This window comes from Heteronotia binoei, chromosome 6, assembly GCF_032191835.1.
Source record: "Heteronotia binoei isolate CCM8104 ecotype False Entrance Well chromosome 6, APGP_CSIRO_Hbin_v1, whole genome shotgun sequence".
NCBI classification, from domain to species: Eukaryota; Metazoa; Chordata; class Lepidosauria; order Squamata; family Gekkonidae; genus Heteronotia; species Heteronotia binoei.
The window spans coordinates 79,579,128-79,597,804 of NC_083228.1; the positions used below are offsets into that span (position 1 = coordinate 79,579,128).

Below are 18,677 nucleotides of genomic sequence, written 5' to 3' on the forward strand. Positions count from 1 at the left end.
CTGGAGCCGGCTTCCGCCGGGATCAAACTCGGGTCATGAGTAGGGAGCTCAGACTGCAGTACAGCAGCTTTACCACTCTGCGTCACGGGGCTCTTCTCTTAGTCTTATATACGTCCAATAACTAAATCCAGAATATAAAACATGAATGATGAGGTATCTTGTTATAAATACTTTGCATATCTGAAGTTTCCTCCTCATGCAATTTCTCCTTCTATCTGTGTGAACGATCAGGTTTTGCAACAGTGTACCTATGTGATCATGTTGTCAGCTACCAGTGGATAAGCATAAGCAGTTTCTTCACTGCTTCATTACTGCTTCACACTGTGGTAGATGTTGTACCATGTGTCTTTCCACAAGTGATCAGACATGTTGTTCATTAGCATTCCTCTGTTATGCTAAAGGAATGTAGTCACTTCTATAGTATCTAGAAGTTAATATGGTTGGAAATCTATTTGTTTACAAGTTGCCATTGTATTAAGAAGAGTGCTAGCTAAATGAATAAATGGCTCAGGGAGATGGTGATGGAATTCACTGTCGAGGGTGGAGATAGGGTTGCTAATGGCTATATATATCCAGGATCCTTAAGCCAAAGGTATGATTCCCATTGTGGAATTCTACAGTTGCAGTCCTAGGGACAGCCTAGTGGCCTCCTGCCCTGTCAACTCTAAAATAAGGACACCTATTGGAACAATTGACCTCCAAGTCCACGTGGGAAGGTTAGTATTTTACAGCTTTTCAGTTGGAGTATGATATGAAATGATAAATGCTGATGCCTTGGCCTAGTGCCTGGCATTTCTCTGTCCTCAAGTCACCTGGGAGGCTGGTAAAAGCGTTGCTGTAACTGCTGGCCTAGACTGATGGGTGAGGATGAAATAGAACTGTTTTGCTAGGCATTTCTGCACTAACAATTCATAAAATGTTGTGAACATACCACAAAACATATCAAAATCTAACCTTCCTATGTTCTGTCACTCCACTTCTGGGTTTGTTTACATGGAAGGTGATGCTTTATTTGAAATGTATTTATCCCCATGATCCAGAGTGGCCAAATGTTGCTTTTTTACATACATTGTGTGGCTCTCGAAGCCCTCACCACCCCTTCGGCTGGCTTGGAGAAGACATGTCTCTCCTTAAATCACTTCTCTAAACCAAGCCAGCCAGTGGCTTGGAGAATGCATTTAAAGTTGTTTTCTTTCCCCCTCCCCATCTTCATCCCTTCCTCCCTCCCTCTCTCCCTCCAACATCTGACATTCATGTCTCGTGACTCTCAGACATCTGATGTTTATTCTGTGTGGCTCTTATGTTAAGCAAGTTTGGCCACCCCTGCTGTACTATTCTAGCTACTTTTTAAAGCATTATGATCTCACCTCCTCCCAAGCTCCTCATAGCACTAAGGCTCAGAAGATAGACTGAGACACATCATGTTATTTGGTAAAGCACAGCTCAGTGCCTTGATTCATACCTGCTTGGAAGTTTCTTGTACACTGCTCAGAGCCTCCACAAAGGAAGAGCAGGGGCTATATGTCACCATGGAGCAACATACAGGGCAGGATTCCTGGTTTCAGAACCTTTTCCTTCCTGATACCAAAGCCAAAAATTAAATTGACAAGAAAAATGTATAGGTGGGGGTGTATTTAAAAACTAATAAATCACCACTTATGTGCAACCACTGATTTTAAAAAATTAATGTATCTGAGTAAATATCAGGTACCTTTAATGCCTATTTGTATATTAAATTCCTAGCAACACAATTATTTCTCTCTTCAGTTCATTCTGTGCTGTTGTTCATACCTGTACTTTTAACAGCACATTCAGCATACAGACCTTAATAAGTGCTTTTTCATAGTTCATGTATTTGGATCTCAGCTGCCTAGCATATGAGGACTGGCTGTAGGAGCACATGATTCTTGTGCGTGTATCCCACTCTTATAGTGCATTTTGCCTGCCTGGGCTTTGACTAAACAGAGTGCATATAATCACAAAGTCCAGCTTTGTTGACATTATCTGTTTAACCATGAGGGCAGCACTCTGGGGAATAACTCCTAGGAACAGGCTGTTTCCTGACCGCCCCCACCCCCCAAAAGCAGCTTAAGTACTGGAATTGTTCTGTTCCTTCTATCTAGGAAAAAAAATTGGAAGAACAATGTTGTGCCGTAATCCTACTTGCATCAACCCAGTGTCTGTTCAAATCATCACTTGTGTTCTTGCTCAGTGGGAAAGCTGCTGGCCAGTGTATAAATATTGTCCATCTTCCTCCCTTAAGCCTCTCCAGAGGAGGGACTGTTCCTCCATTTGTTTTGAAATAACTCTTCTCATATCTGAGAACAAGGTCTCAGTTTTGTAGAAGAAGGGAGGAAGTCAGGCTGGGCCTGCACATGTATCCTTGGTAATGTATGTATTTACCTGCTAGAGCTTTCTGTGCTAAATGAAGGGAGAAGCAGAACAAAGTTCTTAAGTCCTGCTCTGCCCCCTTCCTCCTGGCAAGACTCTCCAAGTGACAACGTAGCAACAACTGATGAAATGGGGGGGGGGGGGCTCCTGGACTGTATTGTTTCTCAGAGACATTGCATGTTTGCATACTGTAATGTGTGCTTTCGTTCCTTTTATGTCCTACCCCAGGTGTGAAAGATGTGATACAATATTTTTTTTAAACTTCAGTGTTTCCTGAGATTTCAAATAAACTTCATCTCTGGTATTAGAAAATACAAGTGATTTCTTTTATTGGACTGGTAGCTTGCTTAGTGAGCAAAACATTTAATGTGGATCTTACAAATGCTAGCTGAAGTTATTGCCCACAACTGAACCACATTAAACACCTGATATCAGGAAGGTTGTGCTTTTGTTCACAATGCACACCATCTGCCTCCTAAGCTTTAACCACTATCAAAGACATGTTCAGGAAAAATAGGTCCTTACGACTGTGTTCCAGATTATACCATTTATTCCAGAGTACATTGCGTTGAGGCTGCTCTGCAGTTTGTATTCCTAAAAACAGGCTGAGTAATCATTTCAGCTAACAAAAAACTGAGGAACTTCTTCCAGTATTCCTGAAAAAATGCTATTGCCAGCAAATTGCTGTCTTTAATTGCAAGCTTGAAAATGTTTGTCCATGAGCCAAGCCTGTGCCTTTACTAAAGGACACCAGAGTGTTACAAGGTCCCCTCCCTCATTCCAAATAAAGTAGCATATAGCTGATCTTGTATGTACAGTACCAGCATATTTTACCCTGGGTAGTATTGACTACCCAGCCATTATTCAAAACCATACCTGGCCTTAAGGTTGCTAGGGGGGGGAGGGATCTATCCTATTTATAGAGGCTTAAAGGGATGTTAGGACGACGCCATGAAAATTTCAGTTGCCTATTTGTTGAGCCACTGGCCTCAAACTTTGTTCCATTTCCAGACATTAAGCCATTGTTAAAAGAACAAAGCACGTTACTCCAGCCTGTTGACAAGTTTCCCAGCTTCGAGTGGCTAAGAACTAACTACTTCCTTTTAGCCTCAGTTATGCCTTTTGTAAAACGGGAATAATAGTGACTGAGCTATTGTTGCTTGTACGAGGACAAGCAACAAGGAGGACAGTGAAGCAGGCTGCATATTTTAGGAGTACCAAGCGACGTTTCCACTGTCTTCTAAGCCTGATTCAACAAGGCCATTCCCATCCGCTCCCAGTGTTTTCATTGATTTGCACGTTGGGAAGCGGGGAAAACTAGTTGCGAATGAAATGGCAGGAGGCAGTGAGGGATGAAGAGCGATGCGCTTAAAGCAAGAGGGGAAACAGGTGCCACGAAGCTAACGATGGGGAGGGGGTGCGGGTGGGGCGGGGCTCTTTGCCGGAAGTCTCGTCACTGACATCACTCGTGCCCGTCGGATTTGCTGTGTGGGAGTGCGCCGCGTGGTCCGGCCGTAGTCCAGAAAGTTTGTAAGTGATGCCTGCCGGGGGGATCCCCATTTCCTGTAGTTGCAAAGAGTATTCGGAGGGGAGGAGGTGTTGGCTGAGGAGAGAATCTGCAGGATCGCCTTGACAGCTGGATTCCCATCTTGAGGGGGTGATCTGATTGGCCAGATCTTCATGTGGGGCCGTACTCTTCCCTTAAGGCTGCTTAGTATACCTCCCGGTACATTTTAGTCACTGATAACGTGCAAACTCTTGGACTGCTAAAGAAGTAGGTCCCCCCTTTCTCTTCGCCTCCCTTTCAACATAGGTTTTTAGTGGCACGGGCTCCAATTCGTGCTCTTAACTGTGTGTTTGGGCCAGGACATTTTGTATACAAGCACCATAAAATAGGATGCCATCTTTTGTATATAACACCGCAGGGCCTTCTGTGGAGGGTAGCCTTGTCTAAAGGATGGCCATTGACAATGAAATTAGATCCAGTCTCCGTACACCGACAATGACTGATAAAAGCTGACTTTCAGCACATATCCTGCTGCCCTTTCTTCCGTGCTGCCTCTTCCCCACCCCCCATCTTTGGGGTTTATGGCTTATTCCCACTGGGGATATCTTTGAGTTTGTCTTGGAGATAAGTTGATCTTGTGCTGAAAGTAACCAAGGTCCAAGCAGTACTATGGCCAAGGGATCTTAACTGTTAAAGGAGTGGTTGTACACAGCAGTCTTCCTTGCAAATAAGGAGCAAGCAAGCTCCACTTTGTTTCTCTAGAAGAGTTTGCATCCTGTCACGCCCCACATTTATATTACCTTTATCCTGCTTGATAAAGCTTATGCTATATTTTTGGGAAGGTGAGATAAGTTCCTTGGGAGAGGATTGGCTTCAAAATTACTATGAAGTGCAGGGCAAAGTCTGATGCTGGATGAAAAAAATGTTTATTAAACCTCGTTGCCATAAATACTTTGTGTTTAACCTGAGTGCTCTCTTACTCAGGTATATATGAGAGTGCTGTTTCATTGCAGCTGCTGTCTCCCTTTGGCTGAGGTTAAGTTGTCATCTAATAAAGGAATAATACAAGGGTAACTTCTTTTCCTTTCTCTAAAACTGTGCTTGTGGCTGTTGCTTGTCAGAACAATTTATATCCAACTCTGGGTAGGACTGGTGTTCAGTTTTGTAAAATTGTGCATTGTTCTTTCTCTGTTGTTTGACTTTTGATAAATGACACAAACTTGGCTTTGCAGCTTGTTTATAAGACTACTTTAAAACTTGCATACATAGACTTGTCTCTGTGGTAACCCCTGTCTTAGCTCCCATGGTGCTCTTACAGATCTCCTTGCCTTTTGCTTATATCTTGGATTATGGGGCCAGGAGGTCATTTAACAGTGGCAGGAAAATTCCCCCCCTTGTTTTCTTAATTGTTGGAGAGGGTGCGTTTGCAGGTTGCAAAGCTCTGGAATTGAGACATCCACTGAAACAGATTCTGCTTATGATAGATGTGGATAACCTTGGTAATAGCTATTATAAGAGTTAGGGGATGTCTGCAAATTTCTCTGTATGTGAAAACTGAAAATTGTATAGTATGTATAAGTGACATGTATAAGTGCAGGTACTTTTAAAAACAAACCATTTTTGGAAGTCCTTAAGGCAATTTTAATTGCATCTTTATAGTGTATAGCAGTGAGGCTCAGCAGAAATTGTGACATTGGATAGAGATGCCTGGAAGAGAATAAGGATAGTAGAGAGGAATTCAGAAATGATGTATTAGTAACATTTGGTTATGGGAGGCACTTAATTGAAAAGCACACCTACAGTTTTTGTCAGCTTTTTAATTTTGTTTGGCATCCATAAACTATAGAAATAAGAGCATTATAAGAAACAGGTCAGTCTTTATGTTAACTGTTTCTAACTAGATGCTTATGGTGCTTTCCACTTGGGAATGGTATTGTGTAGTTTCCCTTTGTTGCTACAACTTCCAATACAGCACATTGGCAATGGAGCTTCCACGTGGCATGTTTTGCTGCCGCAGTCCCCAGGCAGCAGCAATTGTCTCTTTCCCTGCCCCCCATGCCTCCAGGGCTTCTCTGTTAACCCCCCCCCCCAAAAAAAAAACAGTAGAGTACAGTATCACAATCTGTATATCAGGTTCTCTGCATTTTCAGCTTTAATTTTTTAAAGTCTGTAGCTTCTCTTATTGCTAGGGTTGCCAAGCCTGTATTGGAAAATATCTGGAGACTTTGGGGGTGGATCTGGGAGACAGTGGTGTTTGGGGAGGGGAGGAGCCTCAGTGCCACACATACCCTTCAAAGCTGTCATTTTCTCCAGGGGAGCTGATCTCTGCCAGTTGGAGATCAGTTGTAAAAACGGGAGATCTCCAGGCCCCACCTGAAGGCTGGTAACCCTACTTATTGCAGAGATTTGAATTTCCCTTTATATCTCCATAATGAAAGAAGCTAGATACTTAAGAAAAATGAAAGTGGGGAATTCAGAAATTGTTGCTTTAAAAAACAACTGTTTTTTGTTGTTGCTTTAAAAAACAAAAAAGCCCCCCCCCCACACTATTGGTGGGAGAGGAACTGGCTGCCACAAGGACAGGTGCAGGAAAAACAGCTGCTAGATGGGATAGGATTGCCAACGTCCAGGTGCTGCCTGGAGAGCTCATCTCCAGACTACAGAGATCAGTCCTCTTTGAGAAAATGGCTGCTTCAGAGGGTGGACTCTATGGCATTATACCTGCTGAATTCTCCCTCCCCAGGTTAAATCTCCAGGAATTTTCCAGTTCAGAGGTGGCAACTGCAGGATGGGATGAAGAAAATCTAAACTTTCCCACCCACACAGCAGCAATCCATGCTTTGTTGCAAGCTTTCCCAGAACTTTGCAACTGAGCAAGTTTGGGAAAGATTGGAGAAAAGCTGAAGAAACCTCTGGAGATACACAAATGTGCCACAATGCTGTGGGAAAATGGGGGAAAAATCCACTTCCCAACAATATCCAATCCAGCAGATAGGTTTTTTAATGTTCCGCTTTAAATTGTTAGCCATGTAGGTGCCCTGATTGGACCAAAAGGTGAGATATAAATTTGATAAGTAAATAAAAAATAACTTTTGTGGAAATGGTCCATAACTACTTCCAGCCCCCATTTGTTTGTTTTAAATAAAGATTGTGATTAGAAACGGAGAAGTACTGAGAACAAAAATGGGTTTATTTTGGTTGAAAGTTGGTGCTACCCATGGGATGCTGAGCCTTCAGTAGGTGTGTTACATTTGTGTTCCAAGGTCCATAGAACATTTGTAACAAGTCTTTCCTTCCAGCATCATCTAGATACAGCCAGCTTTTCCAAGTGCACAGATTAGATCTTATTTTGATGCCTTTGTTACCTACAGCCTTTGAACCAGAATTTTTCCTTGTTTAGTGCTATTTGATTGGTGCTGCATACAGTTTATTTATCTTTTATTTTATTTATTTAATATATTTCTATTCCGCCCATTCCCCGTAGGGCTCAGGGCAGAGTACAACATACGATAAAACAATAAAATACAATAAAAACATTTTATAAACAGACAACTCAACAGAAAACAGACAACTCAACAGAAAACAGACAACTCAGAAAATTTACCATCATCACATATTGCCCAGCCTGGCCATCTCGCATCATGATATCCCATAAAGATGGCAGATATTATTCCGTTTTTTAGCATAGGTGACAGTACTGGCAGGGGAGGCCAACCAGATCAAGAATAGACACCCGCAGCCTCAACTGAAAGCCTGGCAGAACAGCTCTGTTTTACAGGCCCTATGGAAGGCTAATAAGCCAGGTAGGGCCCAGATCTCTGTAGGGAGCTGATTCCACCAGGTTGGGGCCAGGACTGAAAAAGCCCTGACCCTAGTTGAGGCAAGGCAGGCATCTCTTGGGCCAGGGATGGCCAAGAGATGTTGGGAGGCTGAATGTAATGGGCATATATGCCTCCCGGGGAAATATGGGAGGAGACAGTCCCACAGGTATGTTGGTCCCAGACCATGTAAGGCTTTAAACATTAAAACTAAAACCTGGAAGCAGATCCGGTACTCAATGGACAGTCAGTGCAGACTGTGGAGCGCCAGCCAAATGTCCACCCGTAAAGGTGGTGCAGTAAGTAGGTGAGCTGCCGCATTTTGCACCCGCTGCAGTTTCTGGATCAGTCTCAAGGGTATGCCAGTGTAGAGCGAGTTACAGTAGTCTAGTATGGAAGTGAACACCGTAGCCAGGTCCTGGGGTTATAGATATGGTGCTAGCTCCCTGATCTGCCAAAGATAACAAAAGGCAGACCTAGCAACCATCATGATCTGGGCCACTATGGAAAGGGAGGCGTCCAAGGTCACCCCCAAGCTCTTCACCTGTTGGGCTGGCACCAATGTGGCACAGTCCAAAGCTGGAGCTGGATGCACATACCCACCCCACCCCGACTCAGGTACAGGACCTCCATCTTAGCTGAATTCAGCTTCAGCTGGCTCTATTGTAACCACCCAGCCACAGCTCCCAATGTCTCGGACAGCTGGTCAGGGATGGCAACTGGCCAGCCACTCATTAACAGATAGAGTTTGGAGGACGGATGAAAGAAAAAAGGCACTCGGACCCCATTCACAAAAAAAATCTCAAAACTATGTCTTACAAAATTACTTAGTGTTATGAAAATTCTCAAGTTGAGTAAATCATAGTAGAATTACACCATTGCTTATCTAATATAAAATGGAGTACATCCATGAGGAAAGAGTAACCCAAAATAAATCTAGATATAAAGATAAGTATTTCAAAAAGGGAGACAGTCCCACCATTAAACTTACCTTTATATTTGTATTTATTTTGGGTTACTCTTTCCTCATAGGTGCACTCCATTTTTATATTAGATAAACAGTGATGTAATTGTACTGTGATGTACTTGATTTGAGAATTTTTATAATAATGCTGAGTAATTTTGTAAGATGCAGTTTTGAGGGGTTTTTGTGCACGGAGGCTGGTTGCCTTTTTTCTTTCATCTTCCCCGTGCTACTCACTCGGTTGTTCATTGTACAATTAGGGGAGTGGCAGTAATTTTCCTTTGAAATATTGGGCTCAGGCTACCGCAGATTGCTAAATCAGACTAGGCAAGTTGGATTTGCTGTAGCTTGTTTTACTCTAAACTAGGGTTTTCGCTGGGGAAGCTGCTGGAATTGAAGAGCAATGTGAAATCTAACTAGGGCTGTACAGGTATGTTTTGCCATTAGACTTGGGTGCAGGGCTTTTCTTGAGCAGGAGCATATAGGAATGCAGTTGCGGCTGGGGCATCAGGGGTGTAACCTAATATGCAAATGAGTTCCTGCTGGGCCTTTTCTACCAAAAGCCCTGTGTGAATCAATGGCGATACCAGGGGGTGTGGCCTAATATGCAAATTAGTTCCTGCTGGGCTTTTTCTACAAAAAAAGCCCTGGTTGGGTGTTATTTTTTCTTCCAGTGTCTTCACTAAGTATTTGGGTTTTACTGAATATACCTGAAGACCGCCAAATGGTTTCATGTACTAGGCAGCCGTACATAATCTGCACCAAATCTTCAAGCAGGTATACTGCACCTGGAATGAATTCTTGGCTTATGCATGCTCATGTTTCAGGTTTTATCAGGTTGGTTGCAGAAAGTGGGGTTTTCTCCTCTCCTGTAAAATTAATGTGTGTTTTTATGGCATGGAAAAGTAGATGTGAAGGACTGGAACTGTACAGGGAGGGTAGAAGGCCAAAGTTTGTGGGATGAAGAAGGGAATATTTTGTGGTCCAAAACAAGTGTTGTCACTTGCTATGACCTATTTACTCAGTGCTTTGACCTGGATGGTCCAGGCTAGCCTCATCTTGTCAGATTGTGGAAGCTTAGCAAGGTCAGCTCTGGTTAGTACAGGCTGGGAGATCACCAAGGAATTCTAGGGTTGCTACATAAAGGCAAGTAATGACAAACCACCTCTAAACTTCTCTTGCCTTGAAAACCTCATGAGGGGTCACTGTAAGCCTGCTGCACCTTGATAGTGCTTTTCCACCACCACCATTTGCTCAATGTTGAGGTGGTTGCTTTAAACCAATGTGGCAAATGACAAAGGTAATATCACTATAATCCTGCAGTGGGATGAATGACACTGATGTCATGTTATATAAAATGGTAACTGGAGCTGTAAAAAGAGTAAAACGTGGGGGGAAAAGACACTTAATAGATTAGTTATATAGATTGTACTGCTCTGTATAAAGTAGAAAGTGTCCTGGGCTGAAGTTGGGCTTTCAGTGGCCTGTTGTGAACTGCCTCTTTACAGAAGCCATTGGCTTGCCTCTACGTGCCTTGGGATGGCTGGTGCAAAAAGGGTCTGTGGAAATGAGCAGGAGTGGTGGTGGCACCTTAAACAGTAACACAATTAACATGGTTTCATTGTAGAGTCGGCTTTTGTGGACTAGAATCAGTGAGATTTGGACATGAGAGCTTAAACTAGGATAACAATTTATTATTTTATTTTAAAACATTTCTGTGCTGCTTTCCCACTAACTTAGGGTCCCCAAGACAGCAAATAGTAAAACAATGAAACAAGTTGAAACACACATAGATATATACAAAATAATAAAAAAATAATTAAAATATAGAAATATGAACAAGAAGGAGGCTCAAAGAAAATCAGTGAGGGAATTCCAGAAAAAAACCAGAAAAGTCTTCAGTTGTGGGCGGAAGATGATGATAGTCAGAAACAAATTTCCCTGAGGAGAGAATTCCAGACTGTTGGCACTACAACAAAGAAGGCCCTTTCTCAGGTTGCCTCCTTCTTGAGCCTCTGCTTGTTATTCCTTGAGGGGGCTGGATATAAGTTGAAGCATTGCTTTTGGACACAGTAACCTGGACAGGCATTGCTACAAGATAGACATCTGGTGCTGATGCCATCTTCCACTTCATGAGCAAAGTGTGCTTTCTCTGCTCCTTGTTTCCTTTCTTCTGTTGCTTGGAATGGCTTGCCTTCTGGAAGAAGGGCATCAAGATCTGTTTTGTAGTGCTTGGTTTCAGGAGCTGGGAAGCAGCATTCCCTTGCCTGTGTTTGGCCTTGGTGTATGGTGTATTTCACACACCTGCTCATTTGAAGACAGCCATGTTTCTCTTGGGCTGCAGAGTGGCTGGAGATAACAAGGTTTGCTGGTTCCTACTAGTAGTCAGCCCAGAATCCTGTCTCTGAATATATGAATATAATTTTAATACATTTATAAGGCTGCATAGATTTATTTGAATCAAACCTCATGCTCTGTGTGTACACAGAATACCAAAAGTTGAGGTAGAATTTGCCCCATAGTCTAGAAAAAGCCAAATTGTTCCACCTAGAGAAAATAATTTCATCTTTCTGCCTTCACTATAAATCGGTCATCTGGAAATTGTAGTCAAGGCCAGCTGAGATAAGGAGTGGCTGAAATAGAAAAATGATAATATTGGGGATAGTTACATGAGAGGGAGTTGGAGACCAAAACTTGCTCCTAATTAACATCAGATGACTAAAAAATAAAAGAAACCATAAGTGGGGTAAGTGTAAAATGTCTGGTGAAAAGCAGTGTTATGTGATCTGTGGCAAGCACTGAATCTTATGTGGAGTTAGACCAATCTAAGCACATTGACTGAAGTAACTGCATAGGATCACATTGTGACTCCTGTTTCATAGCTGATCAAGAAGAGCAGGGGTTAAAACAGGAATTACACAAGTCTAGCAGATCAGCAGAAGTGGCAGTAACTGACAAGGTTCTGGTTGGAGAACCAGGGGCTGAAAATAAAGGACCTCTTTGGACACCTGCATCTTCAGAAAGAGGGAGGGTGTCATGTATTGGCTGCCACTAATCACGTGGCTAATCATCAGTTCTTCTACAACTGCCAGAAACCTGTCAAGGGAACTTTGAAGAATGCTGAGGAGATACTTCCTTGACTCTTAAGAAGCTTTCATAGAGCTCTTTACAGGGAATATCCCTTCTCAAGATACTGAATCTGTCAGCTTTAGTAGAAACTTTAAAGCCTTCTGTTGGTTATGCCAGCTTCCTCACCCCTTGAATACTTTCAAAGAAAGTGCAGAGTAGCATATTGTTCAGCCAACCAGTTAAGAACCTATTCTCCAGCCCTGCTCTCTATGCCTCCACCTGCAGATGTAAGTCGGATCGTGACCAGAGACAGGGCTTTTTCAGTGGTAGAACCTTTGGCCCCTTCCCATTGAGCCTTGCATTGGGCATGTTTTGCCAACCTTCAGGTACCAGACCAGAAATTTGGCAATACTTTTCAACTGTACACTATTTATTTTACTGCTTTGTTGTTGTTGCCATCAAGTCACAGCTGACTTATGGCCATCCCATAAAACTCATCAATTATATCTTTGTTGCATATAAATTGCACTATTTTACATACTTATAAAATGCAGACATATAAATATTTCAGGAGCAATCCTAAACAGGTGTACTGAGATGTAAGTCTCATGTATGTTGGTCAGTGTGGCTTACTCTCAGGAAAGTGGCTTTCCTCTTTAGTTGTCTAAAAGTAAAGTAGCATGTATATCCACCACAACAGGGGGGAGCTATAAATTGCTGCAGCCTCTGCTACTTTAGCACATATATCTTGAGAAGAAAAAATAAAAGTTGAAAATTAAAAACACAGATATTGTAATGAAGAAAAAGTGTTTTGTTTGGAGAGTGATGCTGTCATGCAGTCATAAGGCTAGCAGCTTTTAAAAATTATTGTTATATTCTTGAAAATATGTTGGACGTCTTCAGTAACAGTATACATAGGGGACTAGTATTCAGTAATGCTGCAGATTGCCCTACATAGACACCTTCATACTACACAGGGCTTTTTTAATAGCAAGAACTCCTTTGCATATTAGGCCACATACCTCTTATGTAGCCAATCCTCCTGGAGCTTACAGTGGGCCCTGTACTAAAAGCCCTGTAACCTCTTGGAGGATTGGCTACATCAGGGATGTGTAACATAATATGCAAATGAGTTCCTGCTACAAAGAAAGCCCTGGTACACATTCTGAGAGAGCAAAACCTTGTCTTGGAAAGCATTTCATTCATTATAGAAGAGAAATTATTTCATAGGGCTTTTTTCCAGTGTTCTCGCAGATTTCCAAATTTTCCATTGAAAAATTGGGGGGGGGGGCCTGGGGCAAATGGAAAAAAACTTTTATTCCAAGTAAAAAGTAAAAATTTTCCATAGCTGTCAATGTTTCAGCCTTCCGTTCATTTGTTTAGGTTTTTTTAAGCCAGTTGTAATAGTAATGTCACTTGCCACACCCTTTAACTGCATGATCTACATATTTATTTGGGTAATGTGTGTAAAAGTATTAGATTTTGTTTTTAAATTTGTTGCCCATGAATAGCTGAAGAAGATGCATGTATCAAAGGTGAAAAATTTGGATGGAATCTTCCTCAAACTTCTCCAGCTTATTTGAGTATACGTAAGCACTTGTTTAGGGTCAGAAAAATGTTCCAACATGTGACCACATTTATATTTAACCGTATCCTAACAATTGATCAGAAACTGGACCATGGGGCAACAAGTCTGACCACCTGGGGGCTGCTTTCCAAGGAAACTTTGTCACAGCAGAAAGGTTAGCAAAAGTGGCTTTTTCTGGTCATATATGATTGCATCCAATAGAACACGTTTCCCATTCCCCCAACCTCTCTTTTACTGCCATTCCATTCTCTTTCCAGACTGTATGTATTGATCTCCAGGAACATTGCAAAGGTCTTGCTAAGGTGCTTGTTGTGTTTGTGTCAACACATCTTTAGCTATTGTGATTTCGTCATCTGATAGAATCTTGGCCAATCTGTGCCAGATACAGATGTAAAACATCTGGAAAGTTTGAAGCTGCTGGGGGGATTTTTCTGGTTTTGGGGAAGGGGAGAAAATGGAAAGTTTGAGAAAAATTGAAATATATACAATACTTTACTAAACTTCTTTTACTGATTTAACCGCAAAACAGCATAAAATCAAATATTTAGTTAGCATATAGAATTGTTGTGTTTTGCATTTTTATGGAATTTAAAAGGACAAAAGTGTTTTCTATAAGAAAAAAAGTTTACCTAATATTTGAGAAGGAAAAACAGATTTTTTTGGGGGGGGGGGTTTGATATTAAGTAGTATTTACCTAACCTGGACTTGGATTTACCACTTGCAAATATGAAATGTTTCTGATCCAATACTAAATCCTTATAGTGTTGTTTGTTTAAAAGCTCAGATAATCCAGATAATAATCTGCTAGCAGTAATATCACCCCTAATATTACTACCTTTGAATCATATTTCCAGGAGTTTCGTAGAAGTGTAATTGGTAGCAGTCCTGACCTGGATGGGCCAGGCTTGTCCTGTCTTGTCAGCCCTCAAAGCAAACAGGGTTGCCCCTGGTTAATACTTGTATGAGAAACTGTCAAGATGCGTGAATTGAAGCATGAATTGTGATTCATGCCTAAAATAGCCAATTCGTGGTTTGGAACTGATTCCAAATCAGTTCAGGTACTTGTGCTATGCACAACTTGCAAAATGAAGCAGCTTGATTTTTGGGTGGTTCATCTGTGTCATTATCATTGGCAGGGGATCCTTCTGATGCACCATGATGTGCGCAGTATGATGATGTCACCAGGAAGTGATGCTATCACACTAGGCACATTGCTCTAGCAAACATTCCTGGCATGATAGCATCATAGAATCATAGAGTTGGAAGGGACCTCCAGGGTCATTTAGTCCAATCCCCTGCACAGTGCAGGAAATACACAAATACTCCCCCTAAATTCACAGGATCTGCATTGTTGTCACATGGCCATCTAGCCTCTGTTTAAAAACCTCCAAGGAAGGAGAGCCCACCCCCTCCTGAGGAATCCTGTTCCACTGAGGAACCATTCTGTCAGGAAGTTCTTCCTAATGTTGAGCTGGATACTCTCTTGATTTAATTTCAGCCTGTTGGTTCTGGTCCTTCTGGGTGATGTCATCACACTGGGTATGTTCACGGCATGCCAGTGCTTTGTAACCCTCCCAAATCAAACAAACCACAATTTGTTCAGAAAATAATATTTTTTAAAAAATGAAACGAACCACCAAAGCAGGCCAACAAATGAACCACCATTTTCACATTTCATGCCCATCCCTAAGGCGATGGCAAACCACCTTTGTAACTCTTGACTTGAATCCAGAAACTGCAGCTGGTGCAGAATACGGCAGCCAGACTGTTCTTGGGGCTCTCCATGTAGGAGCACATACAGCCTGGGCTGCGGATGCTGCACTGGCTGCCAGTGGTATACTGGATTCGCTACAAGGTGCTGATTATTACCTTTAAAGCCCTATATGGCCGAGGACCTGCTTACCTTAGGGACTCTCTCCCCATATGTTCCCCAGAGGGTACTTAGATCAGGAACACAAAACTTGTTCTCGATTGCTGGGCTGAGGGAAGCAAGACTGAAAACGCGAGAAAGAGTCTTCTCAGTTGCTGCCCCTCATTGGTGGAACCAACTGCTTGAGGAGGTCAAAGCCTTGCGGGACCTTGCTCAGTTCCACAGGTCTTGTAAGACAACACTGTTTCAGTTAGCATTTAACTGAAATGCTGACCACTACCACCAAGATGCTAGATCAAATGGATACTTAAGATCAGTGAACGCCATCTTAAATCTGTATTGAAACTAGCACCAAATTATTTTTGAACTGTTTAATGCTTGTAATGTAGATGTTTTTATTGTTGGCTATGTATTGTGAGCTGCCCTGAGCCTGCTTCGGCAGGGAGGGCGGGAATTAATCCAATAAAAAGAATTTTTTAACATTTTTTTAAAATGGTGTCTCCTATAGAATCTGCACACACACCTCCCCCTCCAGTCTTCACTGAAAGAGAAGATTAGGGAAGATTGGGTGGGGGTTCTGCAGATTCTATAGGAGGCACCACCCCTGTGCCCCCCTTGCTGGCTACGGCTCTGTTGTCGATGGTCTCTCATAGCCTCTCGGAGATAGTCTCAGTATAGAGCACATGGGTTTTCTATCGTATTTGAATTGCAGCACAAGGGACTATGCTGTTGTGATTGTATGAGTCAGGCAGCTGGCATGGGTGGCAGCTCTCCATTCCATATTGTCATAGCAAGAGAATGTGTAGTTGAAGGTGAGCCTCTCTGCTCAGGCCTACCAGGGGCTGGCTTAACTGCAAAAGTTAAGCATTATAAAAATACAATCACAAAATCAAGAATAATCAAATCAGTATTTTTATTTATTTACAACTCTTCTGGACCATCACCAGTTACTTGTGTGCTTTTGAAGGACAACTGGAACCTTTGCTAAAAAAAAGACAAGAGTGTGATTTCAGATGCTGTTGTGAACAGGAAGCAGAAGAGCCACTGACTTCCTCTGCTGCACTTTCATACTTGCAATAGAATGTTCATCTCTCTCCCTGACAGAAATGCACAAGTGCTTTATGTGGGGACACTATAGACATGCTAGGGTTTCCAGCTTCCAGCTGGCAAGGAAGAGAACTGGAACCATGGTGAAAGAAGAATCCAACAAGAAAAGAAAAATCATCGTGCAACAAAAATGTATAACACAATATAATAAATATTTACTCAACAAATAGATGTCAGTGTGTATGTTTTATATAATCAGACTGAATATACACCCATCATCCATACATAAACATACTACTGTGATCCAAATATACAAACTGTAGTGGGAGAACAAAAATCTAAATATGACCCAACAGAATATAGTTTCTATACATGTACAGTCCATTTCAAACATCTGTCCTTTATCAAGGGTAAATGTCATAGGAGTTCACAATCTCTCTGCTGTGCTGGTTCCCAAAGAGCTGCAGTGGCTTCACTGAAGGATCTTGGAATTATTTCAGAGAGCGTTCTTTGAAATGACTACTGGTAAGACATCTTAACATTCCACCATGTCAGTGGGAGGAAACTGAGGTTATCTTCCCCATGGTGAAAATTGTGAGAAACTGTCTGGTTAAAAATAATTCCAAGATCCTTCAGTGAAGTCACTGAAACTCTTTGGGAGCCAGCACAGCAGAGAGATTGTCTCCTTTGGAGGGTGGATTATATGGCATTGTACCCTGCCAAGGTCCATCTGGTCCCCAAACCCCACCCTCTCCAGGCTGCACCCCAAAATCTCCAGGTGTTTCCCCGCCCAGAGTGGGCAACTCTATCTGTAACCTATGGTTGCCAACCTCCAGATTGGGTATGGAGATCTCCTGGAATTACAACTGGTCTCCGGACAATGGAGATCAATTCCCCTGAAGTAAATGGCTGCCTTGGAGGGTGGACTCTATGGCAGGGGTGGCCAAAGGTAGCTCTCCAGATGTTTTTTGCCTACAATTCCCATCAGCCCCAGCCATTGGCCATGCTGCCTGGGGCTGATGGGAGTTGTAGGCAAAAAAACATCTGGAGAGCTACCGTTGGCCACCCTTGCTCTATGGCATTAACCCCACAGAGGTCCCTCCCCCTCCCCCCAATCCACCTCCAAAATCTTCAGGTATTTCACAGACACAACTCCAGGAATTTTGGTTTCATCCTCCACAGGTGACACTCCCTGGCTCAGAGAAGGCTTGTTGCCCCCACTAAGACCCTCAAATGAGGGGCAGGAATGTTTATCAGAATTGTGGTGGGGTAGCTAAGGGGCTGTAAGTCAGCATGAAGGGTCAGCAGTAGAAGTGGTCACCTGCAGTGTCTTCCTCGTGCAGTTTCCATGTTGCTGCTGTGGGGGAACACAGCTAGAGTTGCCAGGTTGGTATTGGAAAATACCTGGAGACTTGATGGAAGGGTAAGTGGATCCAAGAGAGAGCAGGGTTTGAGGAAGGGAGGGGCCTCAGCATGGTACAATGCCATAGAGTGCTCCCTTCAAAGCAGCCGTTTTCTCCAGCTGATCTCTGCCAGCTGGAGATCAATTGTAAAAGCAGGAGATCTCCAGGCCCCACCTGGAGGCTGGCAACCCTATCCCCAGATCCCCACAGATCAATTCTCCATTATACCCTATGGGAACCAGTTTCCATAGGGTATAATGGATTGCCCAGGGGATATTCAGTCCTCCCCTTCTAATAACTCTGAAGTGGGAGAGGGCCTCCAAATCAGGGAATCCCCTGCCCCCAGCTGGGGCTTGGCAACCCTACTGTAGCTTGAACTGACCACCCTGTAACGGCTCATGATAGAATAAGATCTCTGTCTGGGCACTTTTCTTGAGATATTTTGCCCTGGGGTAGAAAGAACCAACATGGCTTATGTGTATTTGATATTTAGCTATAAACAGTTTTTCAAAGGAAAGATTCAAATTTGAAACATGCATGCTCTTCTTGTAATCAGTACAGCACATTTTTTTTTTAAGTTTGATACCTGATAATGTATTTCAAGAGGAGGCTGGGAGAGAACCTTTACACATATTTACCCAAAACAAAGATGACCCTCTCCCCAAATGTTAAACACACAACGTATCTTCATGCTGTGAGTAACTTTAACTTGTATGTGAATTTAAAATTTCCCTCTTTCACCAAGGGTGAAACCATGGGGACAAACTGTAGTAAGTTCATAGAAGGGGCTGTGTATGGACAATGGCTATATTAGGTGGTGTGCGCGTGGGGTAGAAGATAGAGCTCGGATACCGAACGAATGGTTAACAGATCCAGTCTGTGCTAGAGCCTGCTGCTCTCTGGCTTCTGTTGACATTCCAGCCTTCCTCTTGGATTTTGTGCTGCGACGTGGAGCTCTTACATCAGCTGCTGCATGGCGGGGAGCGAGCAGGAGATGCCTGAGCGGCTGAGAGGGAGGTT

At 42.7% G+C, this 18,677-nt stretch overlaps 1 protein-coding gene across 2 annotated transcripts in view; it reads left to right on the plus strand.

The window, feature by feature from the left end:
- The first annotated feature begins 3,821 nt into the window (after nt 1–3,821).
- The window catches only part of ALDH18A1 (aldehyde dehydrogenase 18 family member A1), a 42,913-nt gene continuing 28,057 nt past the window's right edge, over nt 3,822–18,677 (plus strand). The window contains exon 1 of one of the 2 annotated variants that reach the window (XM_060241905.1): nt 3,822–3,921. The gene's annotated coding sequence lies outside the window, so the exon portion shown is untranslated. The remainder of the gene's footprint in view (nt 3,922–18,677) is intronic. The other variant, XM_060241904.1, reaches the window with a different exon arrangement.